This window comes from Sus scrofa, chromosome 8 (genome assembly GCF_054392235.1).
Source record: "Sus scrofa isolate SSC_HxYL_T2T_F1_AM1 chromosome 8, Sscrofa_HxYL_maternal_Yorkshire_Landrace_v2.0, whole genome shotgun sequence".
NCBI classification, from domain to species: domain Eukaryota; kingdom Metazoa; phylum Chordata; class Mammalia; order Artiodactyla; family Suidae; genus Sus; species Sus scrofa.
The window spans coordinates 31,247,972-31,263,964 of NC_139390.1; the positions used below are offsets into that span (position 1 = coordinate 31,247,972).

At 42.3% G+C, this 15,993-nt stretch overlaps 1 protein-coding gene across 4 annotated transcripts in view; it reads left to right on the top strand.

The window, feature by feature from the left end:
* Nucleotides 1-7,200: 7,200 nt before the first annotated feature.
* RHOH (ras homolog family member H) overlaps nucleotides 7,201-15,993 on the top strand; it is a 52,909-nt gene continuing 44,116 nt past the window's right edge. The window contains exons 1-3 of one of the 4 annotated variants that reach the window (XM_021100346.2): nucleotides 10,439-10,640; nucleotides 11,062-11,102; nucleotides 13,869-14,018. The gene's annotated coding sequence lies outside the window, so the exon portion shown is untranslated. 4 annotated transcript variants of the gene reach the window in all.

Consider the following 15,993-nt stretch of genomic DNA (forward strand, 5'->3'; position numbering starts at 1 on the left):
CAACACCAGATACGAGCCTCATCTGTGACCTATACCACAGCTCACAGCAGCGCCAGATCCTTAACCCACTGAGCAAGGCCAGAGATTGAACCCACATCCTCATGGATACTAGTTGGATTCATTTCTGCTGAGCCACAGCTGGACCTCCATCGTCAGAACACTGCATTCTCATATGAAAAAGATCAAAACATGAAAGGAAGACAGGTGGGTTTTTTTTTTTTTTTTGTGACATTTCTCACTGATCTAACTGGTGAAGAACTCTTTCCCCAGGAACACCCAAGAAGAGTTTCCTGAATATTCCGTTGAGTAGAATTGGGTCACAGTTGCTACCCGTAGCTGCAAGGGAAGCTGGGAAGCCAGGAACCAGAAGCATCTCTCACGACCTTGGACTGGACATCATGATTCATTGTCCCCTGAATCAGGACACTTTGTCCATCACCAAATAGAGATTCTTTTAGCAAGGAAGAAGAAATGACTACTGGACAGGTCATCATCTAAGTTAACAGTTAAACATTAGGACTTACTATAGAGACAAAGAAAACCACAGAAATGGTTGTTCAGGTTAAGTTCTTGAAACCTGCCTTGTATTGCTACATGGGCTAGAAGAGAGAAGTAAATCTTCAAAATATGGCACTGTGATTTCACATTACTTTTTTTTTAAATTAAAACCACATATGCTTTTTTTTTTAAATAAAAAGTTCCCAGCAAACCAAAAAACTGAAATGAAACCAAATACGATAATCACGGGTGAGAATAAACCATATATTTATAGCACTTTATTAAAAATAGCTTGAAATGTTTACTTTTTTGATGAGAGTTAATCTTTACTAATTGCTGAAAATTTGCAGAGTACAAAAAAATTAGAGAAAAATGAATGAAAAAATCATCTCCAATTTCGCCATTCAGAGATACTATTATTGTTTGGTACAATCATTTTTAGTCTTTCAGACTTATGAATAACATATTTTCATATAATGTTAGGATTTTATTATACAGATACTTCATTTTTCTATCTCATTTTTTATACTACTAAATCTATGATGATTAAAAATAAACAGATTTTTTGCATGTCTCTTCAATGTGCATTTCTTATTGACTTTTAAAGACTCACTTGGGAAAAGTAATTTGTTTGCTGGTGGGGAAAATTATATTGACCTAGAGATTTCTCACTGACTGGCTGTATGACCTTATATAAATTGCTTTACCTTTTTAAGTTTCAGTTTTCTTTTCTTTCCTTTTTTTGTTTTTTGCCTTTTCTAGGGCCACTCTTGTGGCACGTGGAGCTTCCCAGGCTAGGGGTCTAATCGGAGCTACAGCTGCCAGCCTACACCACAGCCACAGCAACGTGGGATCCGAGCTGCGTCTGCAACCTACACCACAGCTCACGGGAATGCCAGATCCTTAACCCACTGAGCAAGGCCAGGGATTGAACCCACAACCTCATGGTTCTTAGTCGGATTAGTTAACCACTGAGCCACAATGGGAACTCCCAGTTTTCTTAATTATAAAATAAAGTTGCTGGGAATAATAATAATACTACTGCTTTTGCTATTTTACTGTCATCTGGTAAGGGCCAAATATGCTAATATACACAGAAGTACTTTATAAGCTGTAAATTGAATTTGAAAGATAAAAATTCAAAGCTAAAAGAAAACTTAGAAATTTAACATTTTTTCCAAAGCATTAAAAAAACTCATTATTTTATATTTAAATGATTACTTTAAAAGGAAGGAATTATAGAGCAAAAACAATCTTATTTTTTATTTTGAATAATGAACACATCCTAGAGATGTTTGTTTGAAATTGAAAACCATTTTGTTTCCGATAAACATTTGAGAACTTAAAATTTTTATTTGAAAAATATTTTAATAGAAATATTGCCTCTTTAAAGGTTTATGTGTTAAAAAAGAGAACAGACATTTATTTATAACTAAACTTGACATTGTTTGTATAATTTTAAATGTCATTTAAACAGAAAGCACTCATTAAGAAGAATTGACAAAAATACTCCTGCTTCCCCTAAATGATTTAAAAAAATGCAAAACTATAATAATTTAGGTGATAATAAGGAGAAAACAGCAGGCTTAGTTTGAAACCAAGTCTTGCAATCCTTGACTGCCTTTGTCACAAACATGTTTACCTCTAATATGCATCAAGCATTTCCCACTACCTCTTTCTTTTTGAGCTCAGACACTGAATAAATTTCCCGGAAACCTCACTCTTTAATTTCTGAGTACTCCTTTAACTTTCCCATGAGAAGATACAGCCACTAGACAGCCTAGGATCTTTCCCAGCTATGATCTCCATTTTAAGAGAAATTTAAGATAGAACTTCTAAGAGCTTTAATGCAAACACCTCTGGATTCCCTTGTTTTTGGTGTCTGTGTGGAAGTGGAATTTGCATCTGGTTGGAATCGTTTAAATGTGACCCAGTATAGGCGGAACAATGAGGAAGATGACTTTGCAAGGTTCAGCCGTGGTTCAGTGATTCTTCTCTGAGAATCAACTGCTATAAAATCACTGGTTATTGTTACGCAAAACATATTGCCACCAAAGCAGTGACAAGGGTTTATGGAGGAAACTTAGGAAGACTTGCTCAATGCAGTTAAAAAAAAACCCACAAAAAACCAGTAATTCTCTGGCTCATATAAATATTGGGAAATTTTAGGAAATACATAAAAGGTAAAATTTAGGAAATACATAAAAGGGAAAAGAAAAACAAAAATCACTGGTGTCCTGTCACCTAGAGGTTCCCTCTATTAACATTTGCATATGTGTATATAATAATGAGTTGAATTCAAATTCAAGTTCTGTGTTCTGCTTTTTTCACTTAACAGTGTAGTGTGTGTACATTTCCATGCCATTAAGTATTTTTTTGATTTATAGTGGGCTAAAATTGCCTGCCTCTTCGGACTGAGTCATCATTGGCAAAGAGATGAAATCAGTGCCTTCTGGAAGAAAGTAATTGCTTCTACTGCCTATATCTGCCTCTCTTTCATTGCACCCATAACTTTTTTTTTTTTTTTTTGCTGTGCCCTAAACATATGGAAGTTCCTGGGCCAGGGATCAAACCGGAGCCACAGTAGTGACCTGAGCCATAGCAGTACCAATGCCAGATCCTTAACCGGTAGGCCACCAGGGAACTCCACTATTTTTCTAATAAGCAATGTCAACTGTGCCAAGTCTCAGTTGGATGACATGATGTTTGGTTTGGTTTGGTTTGGTTTTTATCTAAGGGCCCAACTACAACTTATAAATACTGTGAGTACAAACTTTCACACAGATGTTTCCAGCTAGTTTTCTCCATGAAGGCTGCATCGATAACAAAGTAAATGGAATTCACAGTTCTACTTGGTTGACTCAACATTTATCATTTGAGCGAGTGGGTATTTCCAACCCAGGACTTTAAATGGTAAGGAAGAAGGGATATGCTAGTCTGAATCTGGCTTCCCAAAATTTAGGCCAAATTATTCCAGAGCTGCCAACAGGTCAAATAAAAATTTTCTATTGGAGTTCCCGTTGTGGCCCAGTGGAAACAAATCCGATTAGCAACCATGAGGTTGTGAGTTTGACCCCTGGCCTCGCTCAGTATGTTAAGGATCCAGTGTTGCCATGAGCTGTGTTGTAGGTCACAGACACAGCTACGATCTGGTGTTGCTATGGCTGTGGTGCAGGCCAGCGGCTACAGCTCTGATTCAGCCCCTAGCCTGGGAACCTCCATATGGCTCGGGTGCAGCCCTAAAAAGCAAAAAAAAAAAAAATTTTTTTTTTTTTCTGTTGAAGTAAACATTTCCTTAAGAAGTATGCTACTTTCTAGTGAGCTTAAAGAGGTCCTGAGCCGAATTTCTTAACCATTTTAAAACCGTAAACAGATTGTTTAAAAAAAAAAAAAAACCCAAACAAACAGAAAACAACTACATTCATTCAAGGCCAAAAAAATCTACACATATTCCTGGCATTTCTGCAAAAAACTTTTCGCTATATGTAATTAAAACACACTAGTCATCTCGTCTTTGACTCAGAACATACCCTGGTTTTTTCGTGTTAGTTATATGTTCCTGTAAGATGCATTTTACTCATTTAAGAGAACTACCTGTTCAAATTATAAACTGACAAGCCACATAAATTCTAGTTTTACGTGATTTTCAGAAGAGAGTGCCTCACCTCTTCTATAAATTGGTTTATATCTGAAGCAGCTTCCCAAAATTTATGCAGGAGAGCACATGAAAGCCATTTTTACACATGTCCTTCTCAGTGTCAGCACTATCCAGTAGTAGGTGCTTATTCAAATAAGCACTCTTCTTGCTTATTTGTGTAATGGCAATAGCTAATAAAAAATAGTATCTGGGATTTCCCGTTGTGGCGCAGCAGAAATGAATCTGACTAGGAAGCATGAGGTTGCAGGTTCGATCCCTGGCCTCACTCAGTGGGTTTAGGATCCTACGTTGCCATGAGCTGTGGTGTAGGTTGCAGACACAGCTCAGATCTGATGTTGCTGTGACTGTGGCATAGGCTGGCAGCTGTAGCTCTGATTTGATCCCTAGCCTGGGAACTTCCATCTGCCATGGGTGCGGGCCTGGGGGGGAAAAATGGTAGAAAAAAAGTAGCATCTAAAAACCAGAAATGTCTTGAGTCATCTTAGGAAAAAAAGACAAAAATATGGCAAGCACTATTCTTTAAAAATGCAAAGGAAAAAAACTCAATGAGAATAATGACAGCTTTTATAATTTAAAATCAATCTTCATCCATGAGCCATGTGGAATTCAGGATCAGGCAAATAGGCTTGGGACGTTAGGTGTCTCCAACTGGTGTGAGAGACCTAATAAGCACTATTTAAATGATATGGCTGTTTCCTGTAGTCAAGGGTACCAAGGATATTGGCAAAATTCAACAGGCTACCATTACAAAGAAACGCAGATGGAGTATGGAATCCAGATGTGCCATTTAGGTGCTTTGAGAGCTTGAGCAAGATACATAACATCTCTCTGCCTCAGTTTTCCCCTTTGCAAATGAAAGTAATAATGGTACCTACCTCATAATTGTTGGGATAATTAAGTAAGAAAATCCCTATATAGAGAACAGACTTGTGGTTGCCATGGGGGAGGAGGAAGGGAGTGGGATGGACTGGGAATTTGGGGTCAGTAGATGCAAATTATTATTTTTAGAATGGATAAGCAATGAGGTCCTACTGTACAGTGTAGGGAATTATATGCGGTCTCTTGGGATAGACCATGATGGAGGATAATGTAAGAAAGCAAATGTAGGAGTTCCCATTGTGGCTCAGTGGTAACTAACCTGACCGGTATCCATGAGAATGTGGGTTCGATCCCTGGCCTCGCTTAGTGGGTTAAGGATCTGGCACTGCAGTGAGCTGTGGTGTAGGTTGCAGACAGGGCTTGGATCTGGCATGGCTGTGGCTGTGGTGTAGGCTGGCGGCTGCAGCTCCGATTCAGCCCCTAGCCTGGCAACTTTCATATGCCGCCGGTGTAGCCCTGAAAAGCAATAAAAAAATAAATAAATAAGATAAAATAAAGGGAATGTATGTATATGTGTGACTGGATCACTTTGCTGTATAGCAGAAACTGGCACACCATTGTAAATCAACTACACTTTAATAAAAAAAATTGAACACAGATTATTTAAGTGAAAAAGAAAGAAAGAAAGAAAATGCCTATAAAATGCTTCATGGGCACATGTTAAAAGTGCAATACATGGCAGGCCAGCACGGCTTATTGTTATTACGACTTGGTTAAAAACAGCAAGGGAGCAGAGACTAGAGAGCTGGCAGACAAGGCAGCAGTGTGCCCCTGTGTCTTCAAAACCTCTTATGACCCTGGAACATTCTTCTAGGTACTTGGCTCTGGTCACATCTCTCTCTCTAGCTTCCGCAGTCTGTGATGAAAATGACTTCCAAGGATTCAGAGAAGAGATTCAGAAAGGACGAGACAGGCTGGGAAGTGAGCCATTCACCTGGAGGCCTGAGGCTGACAGATGAGCCCGTAGGAGCTCCTCGTCCAGTGCGGGAGGGCAGCCCCGTTGAACTGGGTGGTCCCCACATTTCTCCCAAGTCTGAGAAAAAGAGGAAGCACGCCTTCCATCAGTGAGAAGGCAAATGATCATCCAATCTAGGGATGATGCTGATGGTAGGCACCATTAAACATTGAAGTGGCTACTGGATTTTTTTTTTTTCAAAAAGGACTTCCTTCCCTCATCTTCTCACCCAGGATTTTCCTGACCACCCTATTTACATATGCGCCCCACCCAAACTTTCCATCTCTCATTCCTACTTTATTTTCTTTTTTAATAATTAGCACTCCATAACATATTACTAAAATCTCATGTCCATTGCTTTTCTTTCCAGTAGATGTAAATAATGTGATTTTTTGGAGGTGGTTATTATTCACTGCTGTCTCTCTAGCACCTAGCATGGAGCTCAATAAATATTATAGCCAGTGTTCAACGAATATTTGTTGAATGAGGAAGAAAAGGATCAATTCTCATCCATCTTATGATGTTTGTAGTGTGGCAAGCAGATGACTTCAGAAGGCATTTCTGGAGTCTGTGATCATGCATAAGGAATACATTACCATTCACAATCCAATTTAAAATTTTCCAGACCCTTTAAAACTGTTGAGGCAATAAAAACATGACATTAGAATCCTACACATGATGTGTAAGCTTGAATGATTTTATTTCAGCTAGAATTTGGCACTGGCAAAGCTTCTCAAATTCTGAAGTTCAGAAGTTGTTATTTAAAGAGGGGGGTGGGAGTAGAGGGAAAAAACCTCCAGAGGGAAAAAGTTCAAAACAGGAGTGGTAATTAATAGACATCCTGTATTGAGTGGCTACTATATTGCAAGGACCATGCAGCTGTTTTACAAAAGCCTTCCCAGATAGATACAATGATACCTCTTCCCCAGATGGGAAGATCAGAGCCTCATCCTTGCTAATAAGTGGACCTGGGATTCGAAGCTTGCTTTGTCTGAATCCAAATTCATAATTCTCCAAAATTTCCGACTGCGCTTGGGTACAGGCTTTAAACTGTTCCTTCCAGAACCGTGCAGGAGATCCGTTACTTTGAAACGATGGCAAGTCAGTACTCACTGGGCCCTGCCTTTTAACCGAAACGTCTGCAACCCCTGCTCTGAGGCTCTGAGCAGGTGCGCTGAGTTGCAGTTACCCTGCAATGTTTGTGCCCAAACCAGAGATCCCTATCAAGGCAACGAGTAAAATATGAGTGCCAGAAGAGGCAGCGATGGCCTTCTTCTTCTTTTTTAAACAAATCAGAATTTCTACATCAGAGAGGATCTTGTGCGCTGTGCAGAAGTCCTCTGGGAGTTGCTGCTGCTTGACCCAAGCACACTACTCTCCTATCGTGTCAAACTCCTCCTTGGGTTTGCTCTCAGAGCCTGAGGCACATTCTTTCACATTTTCTTCAATGATAGCCCATCTTTGTCCTTTCCCAGTGGATGTGATTTTTGGAGACAGCCTTTTGGAGCTAACATCTCGGGAATAAGGTGGGTGACAAAGCCAGATTATATTTTGAGTCAAAAACAAGTTGTGAACAGAATGCAGTGATGCTGGTGTGCTTTTGTAGTTTATTAACCTATCGTGGAAGGATAGTGTAAAAAGGTTCTAAATGTCTTTGCCTTATGTCTGCAGTGTTGGAAAAGCGCATCAACTAAGCAAGGACTGCTTTGAAGGTCATTTGACAACATTATTTCTGCTTTGACACTTAAAATAAAAGGTTTCACCCTCAATTTAGAGCCACAGCTTGAGTGATTAGCTGGGTGCCATTGTTTTCTGCAACAAGGCCCTGCATTGTTATAAATTATGGCTCCGCAGCAAAAAGGGCCAGTATGTAAATGTTTGCTGGATACACAGTTTATCATGGCAAACAAACCAGGATAAAAATGGCAGTTGAGACTCCTGAGAACCTGACATTCGCTGAAACAAAAAGCAATATATTATGTGACATTAAAACAGGTTGAAAATAGATGATGAGGATAACAGAGGGGGAAATGATGTTTTTATGGCTTTGGCTACAAGAGGGAAGCTAAAAGATGTTTGAAATGATATTCTCATCCGGTTAGGGAGGCTGTTGTTGATAATGAATTAAAATGCATAAGGAGGAAATCATTCACGCGTTTTCTAGCCTGTGGCATTGCAGGGATATTTTAATATTTAGACTTTTAAAGGGTATTTTGTGTGAATGTATTTTTACATGGAAAGTGATACATCAGAGTTAAGCTCTTTCTCTCATGAAGAGCTAACATTTTATAATCCCCGTCATAAAAATCTCTCAATCAGAAGGAATGCGTGTTTTGGTTTAACGAAGCTGTTTATCACTTGGTGGGGAGCTGGGTAAAAATAATTACAGTCTGACCAATGCCCTGGGTTTGAAACTCACAGCATTCAGACAAGGTTTTAGAACCCCTTTCCCATCTTCAGAACCCACCGAAATGTTTTATTAGGTGGCATATCGTGAAGGAGAATCTGTTTAAACGTTACCCACTAAATCTAAATCATTTCACTTAAAACCCTCACCATAAGAAGAAGGGGGAAGCATCTTATTAACCCCAAGTAAAAATAATTTAGTAAATGAGAGAGATCACAGGTCTCTAAGGTTTATTATTTATTACAATTGCCATTGTCATCAAGAGTTCTCTCTGGTATAACTGGCAGAGACCTTTGCAAAGGGCAAGGATACTACTTGTGAATGAGTTCAGCTGATGCAGCCTGGTAGATTATTTTAAAACCGTCCATAAGGTGTTCCTGTCGTGGCTCAGCGGTTAATGAATCTGACTAGCATCCATGAGGACGCAGGTTCAATCCCTAGCCTCGCTCAGTGGGCTAAGGATCTGGCGTTGCCATGAGCTCTGGTGTAGGTCGCAGACACGGCTTGGATCCTGCATTGCTGTGGCTGTGGTGTAGGCCGGCGGCTACAGATCCGATTTAACCCCTAGCCTAGGAACCTCGATATGCCATGAGTGTGGCCCTAAAAAGCAAAACAGCAACAATGACAAAAAACCCTCAATAAAAGACGTCTTCATTCTTATGAGACAGTTAAAGAGACAATGAACTCATCTGCCATATCAGGGGACATTTCAGATGAAGGTGTTTTTGAGAAACCAAGTCTTAACATTTGGGGGATTGTGTTTGCCCGGCCATCTCAGAGGAGGGGTGCTCAGGAGAGAAAACGGACCTGTGGTGGGGGCCCAGGCTGCCTTCCCTCCCCACAGCAGCCCAGCTCTCCGCTTTGGGAGACAGCAGAGTGAAGAGCCAGGACCAATGGACCGGGGTGCATCCTTTTTCTGTTTTCATGACCCTTTAGATTCATGCAAATTGTTTAGTCAGCTGAGGGCTCCTTGGCTGAAATATGTATTTAAAGCAAAGCCAAGCCCTGCGCCTCAAGGACCTCTGAGCTGGCACGACAGGGCTGTTTGGTGAGTCCCTGGCAGTGTTACGGAAGGTGCCGTGGGGGTTGGTGGGAGGGCACTCGCCCAGCTCACATCGGGCATGGGTGGGCCACATGGAAAGCTTCCAGAACATGGCTTATAACAAGGAGCCAGATCTTACAGGGAACTCCATACCCATAGCTTCCTTCCTCCCATCACTCTGAATTCCCCAGGATTTCCCCCTTCTTCTGTCCCAAGGCTTGGCTGTATAGCATCAGACAGACACACCCAGCAGTTCTGCTCTGTGTGTGTGTGTGTGTGTGTGTGTGTGTGTGTGTGTGTAAGCATGTAGTATGTACATGTATTTTAGGTTATTTGTCTTCCTCTTCTCACCACCACCCCTGTCTGTGAAAAAAATGAGAGAAAAAGAGCCAAAAAGAGATTTCCGGGGAAGGAAGTTTAGATAGCTGTTCCCCAACCTCACCCCCCCACCTCCCCTGAAAATCCCCTCTTCGATTAAACTATGTGTGGAGATCAGAGGTACGTAAGAGATAATAGGAAAAACCATCACCATCAGAAGCAGGAGGAGGGCTCTGACTCTGCGAGAGCATCTAAAACTACAATGACACACACGGAGAGGGCAAGTCCATCAGAAGAGGCAGGGCGTCAGCGGGGAGCCAGGAGGGAAAGGGGTGTCTTGCAGCCAGAGAGCAATACCCCGTCCCAGCAGCATCCAGGGTAGGGTGGGAGGGCTGCCGAGGCTGACCCCCTCAACCCTGACCCCAGAGCACGTATGCCCTTTGGTGCAGAAAATGAATGAGGCACAAAGCCCTGAGCTTACAAATTGTGCCTGAGGTGCCTCATGCTCTGTTTCCCCAAGGGCAGGGTCTCACCTTCTCCTGGAGGTGGAGGGGGCTGCCCCTGGAGGCTGCTGTCCTTGCTGGACTTCTCTGCTTCCTCAAGGGACACTGGGACACTGAGGAAACCCCTGGATCTCTTGCTGGAGGTACAACCTATTTGCAACTCTTTGATGTCCCCCAGTCTATTAAAAGCTCGGAGGAGAAAAGGATTTTTATCCTGAGTTTTGGAAGCATTTCTGAAGTCTGTTTGCCTCTCTGCATGAAACGGGCGTCTCGGCCCTGGAGCAGCACACACTGTCCTCGCCACCTCCCCGCCCCCCAAACCGGGATTGCTTTTCGTCAACTCTTTCCTGAAATGAAATCAGCCCAGATGGAGGGAAAATGTAAGCAGCCATCTCGCCAGGCTTGTGCCTGGCTGTGTTTCGTCTGAGGACGGTGTGTCACTTCAGTTGCAATGTCCTCTGATGAGAATCCAGGCACCAAGCTTGTCTTTGGTCTCAGCGCTGGGCAGCCAGGAAGCCCTTGCCATCCTGAGCAGCGCCCAGCTCAGCTTTGTATGTGGTAGTGTTCGCTGCTTCACCACGGCTGCTTAAACACTGAGACCTACGTGCCATTTTCATTTTCTCTATCAACCTCGCCCCTGGTTTTAGCTGAATTTTTTGTCTTCATTTCTTTTGGCCTCATCTTTCCATTTCTTGCTTTTAATTTGCTTTCTCTTGCTAAGGTGTGTGTGTGTCTCTAAGCTGCTCTCTTTTTTTTATTGATCTTTTTTTGTATATAATGATTTTTTTTTTTCCATTATAGCTGGTATGCTGCTCTAAGTCTTTTGATGACCCAAACTAGAGGTCAGTAAATAAAGTATCCACCAGCCATGTGTTCTGCTTACCTAATAACATCATAGTGGTGATCTGACTTTCCCAGGAGAGTTTTCTAAAAGGAGATCTCTATTTAACAGAGGGCTCAAGGATCTTACCTGCCAGACTGAGTTCTTACTGCTCATGAAACTCACTGACATCTGGGTTCATGGAAGAGTCTCTAAGGGACTTAGAAGTTGTGTGGCCATCTCTGAGAATGCTCGTTTTGCTCCATGTATTCCTGCTATTGTGACACACCAGACACATCACTCCTCTTTCACTCCCTTGAATATACCAAGCTCTTTCCCACCTCAGGGCCTTCTTCCTTCTACTCCCCTTAGGTTCCTTTTTTTATCATTAGATTGGTAGTGACACATTAGACTGGCAGGGAGATTTATATTGATGTCCTGGCCCCAGCTCAGACAAATTAAACTGGAATCTCTGGGGGTGGGGCCTAGGTATTGATATTTTTAAAAAGCTTCTCAGCCATGGCAGAGAGTCGTGACTTCGGGTCTCACCTTCAATGTCATTTGCACAAAGAGGCCCTCCTGGACCACCCCTAGGAAGTAGATATTGTCTTGCTCTTTAGCTCAGCTTCTTCTCTGTTCCTCTGCAATAGTTATTACAATTCGGAATTACCACTTTTTTTTTTTTTTTTTTTGTCTTTTTGTCTTTTTGTCCTTCTAGGGCCGCACCCTTGGCATATGGAGGTTCCCAGGCTAGGAATCTAATCGGAGCTGTAGCCGCCAGCCTATGCCACAGCCACAGCAACACCAGATCTGAGCTGCACCTGCGACCTACACCACAGCTCACGGCAACGCCAGATCCTTAACCCGCTGAGCAAGGCCAGGGATTGAACCTGCAACCTCATGGTTCCTAGTCCAATTCTTTAATCACTGAGCCATGACAGGAACTCCCATGTAATTATCACATTTGTATGAATGTTTTTGTTTGTGTCCCCCACCCCACTAGAATGTAGGTCCTGTAACACAGGGAACATATCTGTCTCAGCCTTTGTGCTTCTCTTCAGTTCATAGTATCAGGCACATAACAACATTCTGAGTCTGCAATGGTGAGTGGCTGAGGGTGGCCCTCAGATGCTGCATGAGGGTCTGTGTGGCCTCCTGGAAGCCAGCCAAGTCTCCCTGGAATATTAGGAGAGCACAAGAGAATGCACATCCACATTCAATGGTTACCTTTTTTTTTTTTTTTTTTTTTTTTTTTTTAAATGGCTACATGCAGCATATGGGAGTTCCCAAGCCAGGGCTTGAATCCTCGCCACAGCTGCGGCAATGCCAGATCCTTTAATCACTGTTCTGGGCCAGGAATTAAACCTGTGCCTCCGCGGTGACCTGAGCTGCTGCAGTTGGATCCTTAATCCACTTCACCAAGGCAGGAACTCCTTCCATGGTTATCTTAACTGGACAAAGGATTGTATACATTTACCTTTCTCTCGACTCTAGTGTGCCAGGATTTTTCGAGTGAGATTTGTAAATAGATCCCGACTCAGCATCTGCTTTATGTCTGTGTCTTTCCCCTTCACTTGATTTTGACCATCATGAGGGAGATGTTCCATCTCATTAACCTTTGGGTGTCCTCCCCTCCCCTGGCCCCCAGCACTGGGTCTTGCATATAGGAGGGGCTCTATAAATGTCTGTTGACTTGAGGGAAGTTGATTTTATCCTTATGGCACATAGGTATTTTGACCAGATTTTTTTTTTTTTTTGAAAACGTATTTTCTATTTTTTTATTATTTATTTTTATTTTATTTTTCTATTACTCAATGAATTTTATTACAGTTATAGCTGTACAACGATCGTCACAACCCCATTTTGTAGCATTTCCATCCCCAACCCCCATCTTTTGGCTAGATTTTATCCTGGGTGTTAGCTCTTATGGTTATTCAGGAAGCACAAAAGGGGAATTGTGACCACATTGTGAAAGTTAGATTTGCTGGTGCTGGCGACTCGCTATAACCTAAATAGATGCAGCTGGTGTCTAGATGCACCGAAGGATAGAACGAGTAAATTTGTGTTTGGAGGCAAATAATGACACCCTAAGGAGTCTGAAAACAACTCAGAGTCGCATATTGCCCAGCACGGTCCGTGGAAGGATAAAGGCGTGGTGGAGCTGCTGGAGCTCTCGCGAGGGCTGAGCCTGAGGTTTCCCAAGGATTATTTAGTAGCTATTAATAAAAAAGTGAACCGCCCACCTGCCCTTTTTCCCTCCACAGCTGACCTGAGGCTCTAAGGGGTTTTTTCCTTAAATGAACCAGGCTTAAATGAACCAAGAGAAGTCTATGTTGTGGCCTTGAGCGCCCGCCACCACCCTCCGGTTTATTTTACTTCCTGAAGAAAGCATCGTGGTTTTCTGCTCTTCCTTTCCTGAGTTTTTACATTTAGATGATTTGCTGGTGAGAAAAGAGGGGAAGGGGAGAGGAGATGGTCCCAGGAGAGCTGATAAATTCAACACAAACCCAGCCATGCAGCAAAGGCCTTCATCTGTCTCTCATCTGGGGACGTTTTCATCTTGTCACGAAGAGAAACGCACGTGCACACACATCCACACACATCACGAAACCCACACAAATGAAACCCTCTCTTCGGAGAAGCCAGCTACAGGAAATTGGCTTATGCACAGGAACTTGCTAATCTCTTTTGTCACATTCGGATTGTTCCTGCTGCCACAGTCACTGCGCACACTAAACCTCAACCATCTGGGTTGGGTTCTCTACTAGCCTAACTCTTAAAATTTCAGGTCTCCCAACATGAAACAGTTACATGCTTGAGGAGGAAGGGAAGGTCGATCCTTCGGCTGCTGTTGTTGTTGCTTACCTGCACCGAACAAATTTGACTTCCGGAGTCCGTTATATTGAGGTCAAGAAATTTCTTCGGCGTTCGACAGCAGGTAAGACTTTTGCCCCTTTAAAAATATTTCTTTGGGGTCAAAAGAAATCTTTCTGATTTTATTTAGCTTTTGCTCTAGCTTTTACTCTAGGCTGATTCCACTGTTCTACCTGTTGGGAAGTGTGGAACCACGTTTGGTGGATACGGTGCGTTGCTCTGATCTCCAGCTGCCCTGACCCCATTCTTGTCCAAGTCTAACAAGACACATAGAGCGTTTGGGACATTAAACGTTGTAGTAGTTGGCTTCTTGGTTTTTCAGACATTTTCCTGGAGAATTCACAGGCTTATGATTGGCTATGACTGACTGAGAGCAAAGATTTCGGTGGTTTAAATATCACCCTCGGTGTGATAAAGTCTAAAGATCCTCTAAGTTGTGCAAATATGAGTTTTCACATTTCCTAATTCATAAAAGAAACAACCCAAACCCAAAGATGTCGATTTATAATCGTAGAGGGTTGGTTTCATCTAGTCACAAGGCTAAAGTCCTTTTTCTAAAAGAGGCATTTGATGTATAAATATATATATATATTTAAATTAAATCAAATCAAATTAAATTAAATTTAGTTTTTGAGGTGGTTTCATTTGGAGACCTGCTGCGAGGTACCATTTGGAAGGCTGGGTCGTATCTAAATAAAGTTTGGGAAATCACTGGTTTTGGGTTCTTGACTAAATTAAAGCTGCCATCGGAATAGTCAAGTAAATCAGTGGACGATAATCACTTTTTGATTCTAAGCTGGTGCTGAGGAGGGTATGAGAGATACGTAAAGCATTCTCTCTTTTGAAGGATCCGGTAGTCACGGCAAGAATGAAAATTCAGGAAGCAGAGCAAGATGAGAATTAAGGGAGGAAGGGGGGCGGCCACTGGCTGTTAGTGTTCTCAGGCTTCCGAGAATGAGATTTGAGGTTCAGGTGGAAAGACATGGGCTCTGGAAGGATAAGTGATTTGAGCAGATGGAGAAGGAGGAGGTTCATTCACGCTGGAAAGACTGTGTGGGCAAAGGCGCCAAAGGTCAGACCGACTAACACACGAGCAGCCCCGGGGGAGGAAATTGGCCCCAGAAGAAAAGAAAGGTTGTTTCACACGTCGGCAGGAAAGAAGCTGGGAAAATTAAGGGGTCGACAGGCTGCAGAGCACCTTGCAAGGCTGCTGAGAAGAGACACCCCTCGGGGGTTGGGGGTTGTCTGGCCTTCTTAGGCTGCCAGCTCCTCTTTCTCAGCTTTTGCAGCTCAAACAGCGTTCACGGGAGAGGCTGCCTGGGGATCCTTGCCTCTTCATACTTGGGGCTGCTTTGGGGCGTCTCCAGGTCTGTGGTCTTCCAGGTGCCCTCCCTCCATGGTCATTATAAATAATGAAATTATTATATATATATAATATATAATTTCATTATAAATAATGTCATTATAAATAATATCTTCGTACATTATGTATGCAGAGAAAGGTTTGTGTGGCTTGGGGTACCTGTAAGACCTCCATTTCTGGTCCCAGCGTTTTAAGGAGGCCCTTCAATCATTCAGCAATTAAAGCCGCCTTCCTCTTGGGAAGCCAGGTTTTGACAGATGACAAGCATGTCTCCGTTCTTCAAAAGCCAGACCCCAAATCCCATGAGCTATAGGTTACTTCCTTTGTGTGTCTGAATGAGAGGATGTGGATCTGCTGCTCTTTTCCTAATGATGCAGACTGTTCCTGGACTGTGAAATAGCTGCATCCACATAATAACAAAAGTACAGTGTGGTGAAGAAGAACCCAGATTGCCTTGTGTTGAATCCTGGTGCTGTTGCTTCTGATCTATGAGAACTTTGGATATTTTCCTTTACTTTTTCAATCCTCAGATTAAAAAAAAAATCTGTAAAGTGGCTCTATTAATAACTGAAAACACCTGCTTCAGAGGGTTGTTGCAGGGATAAGTGAGATAAAAATATGTAAAGCATTTAGCCTTGGGCCTGGAATTCAGATAAACTTTCAGTAAATGTAACTA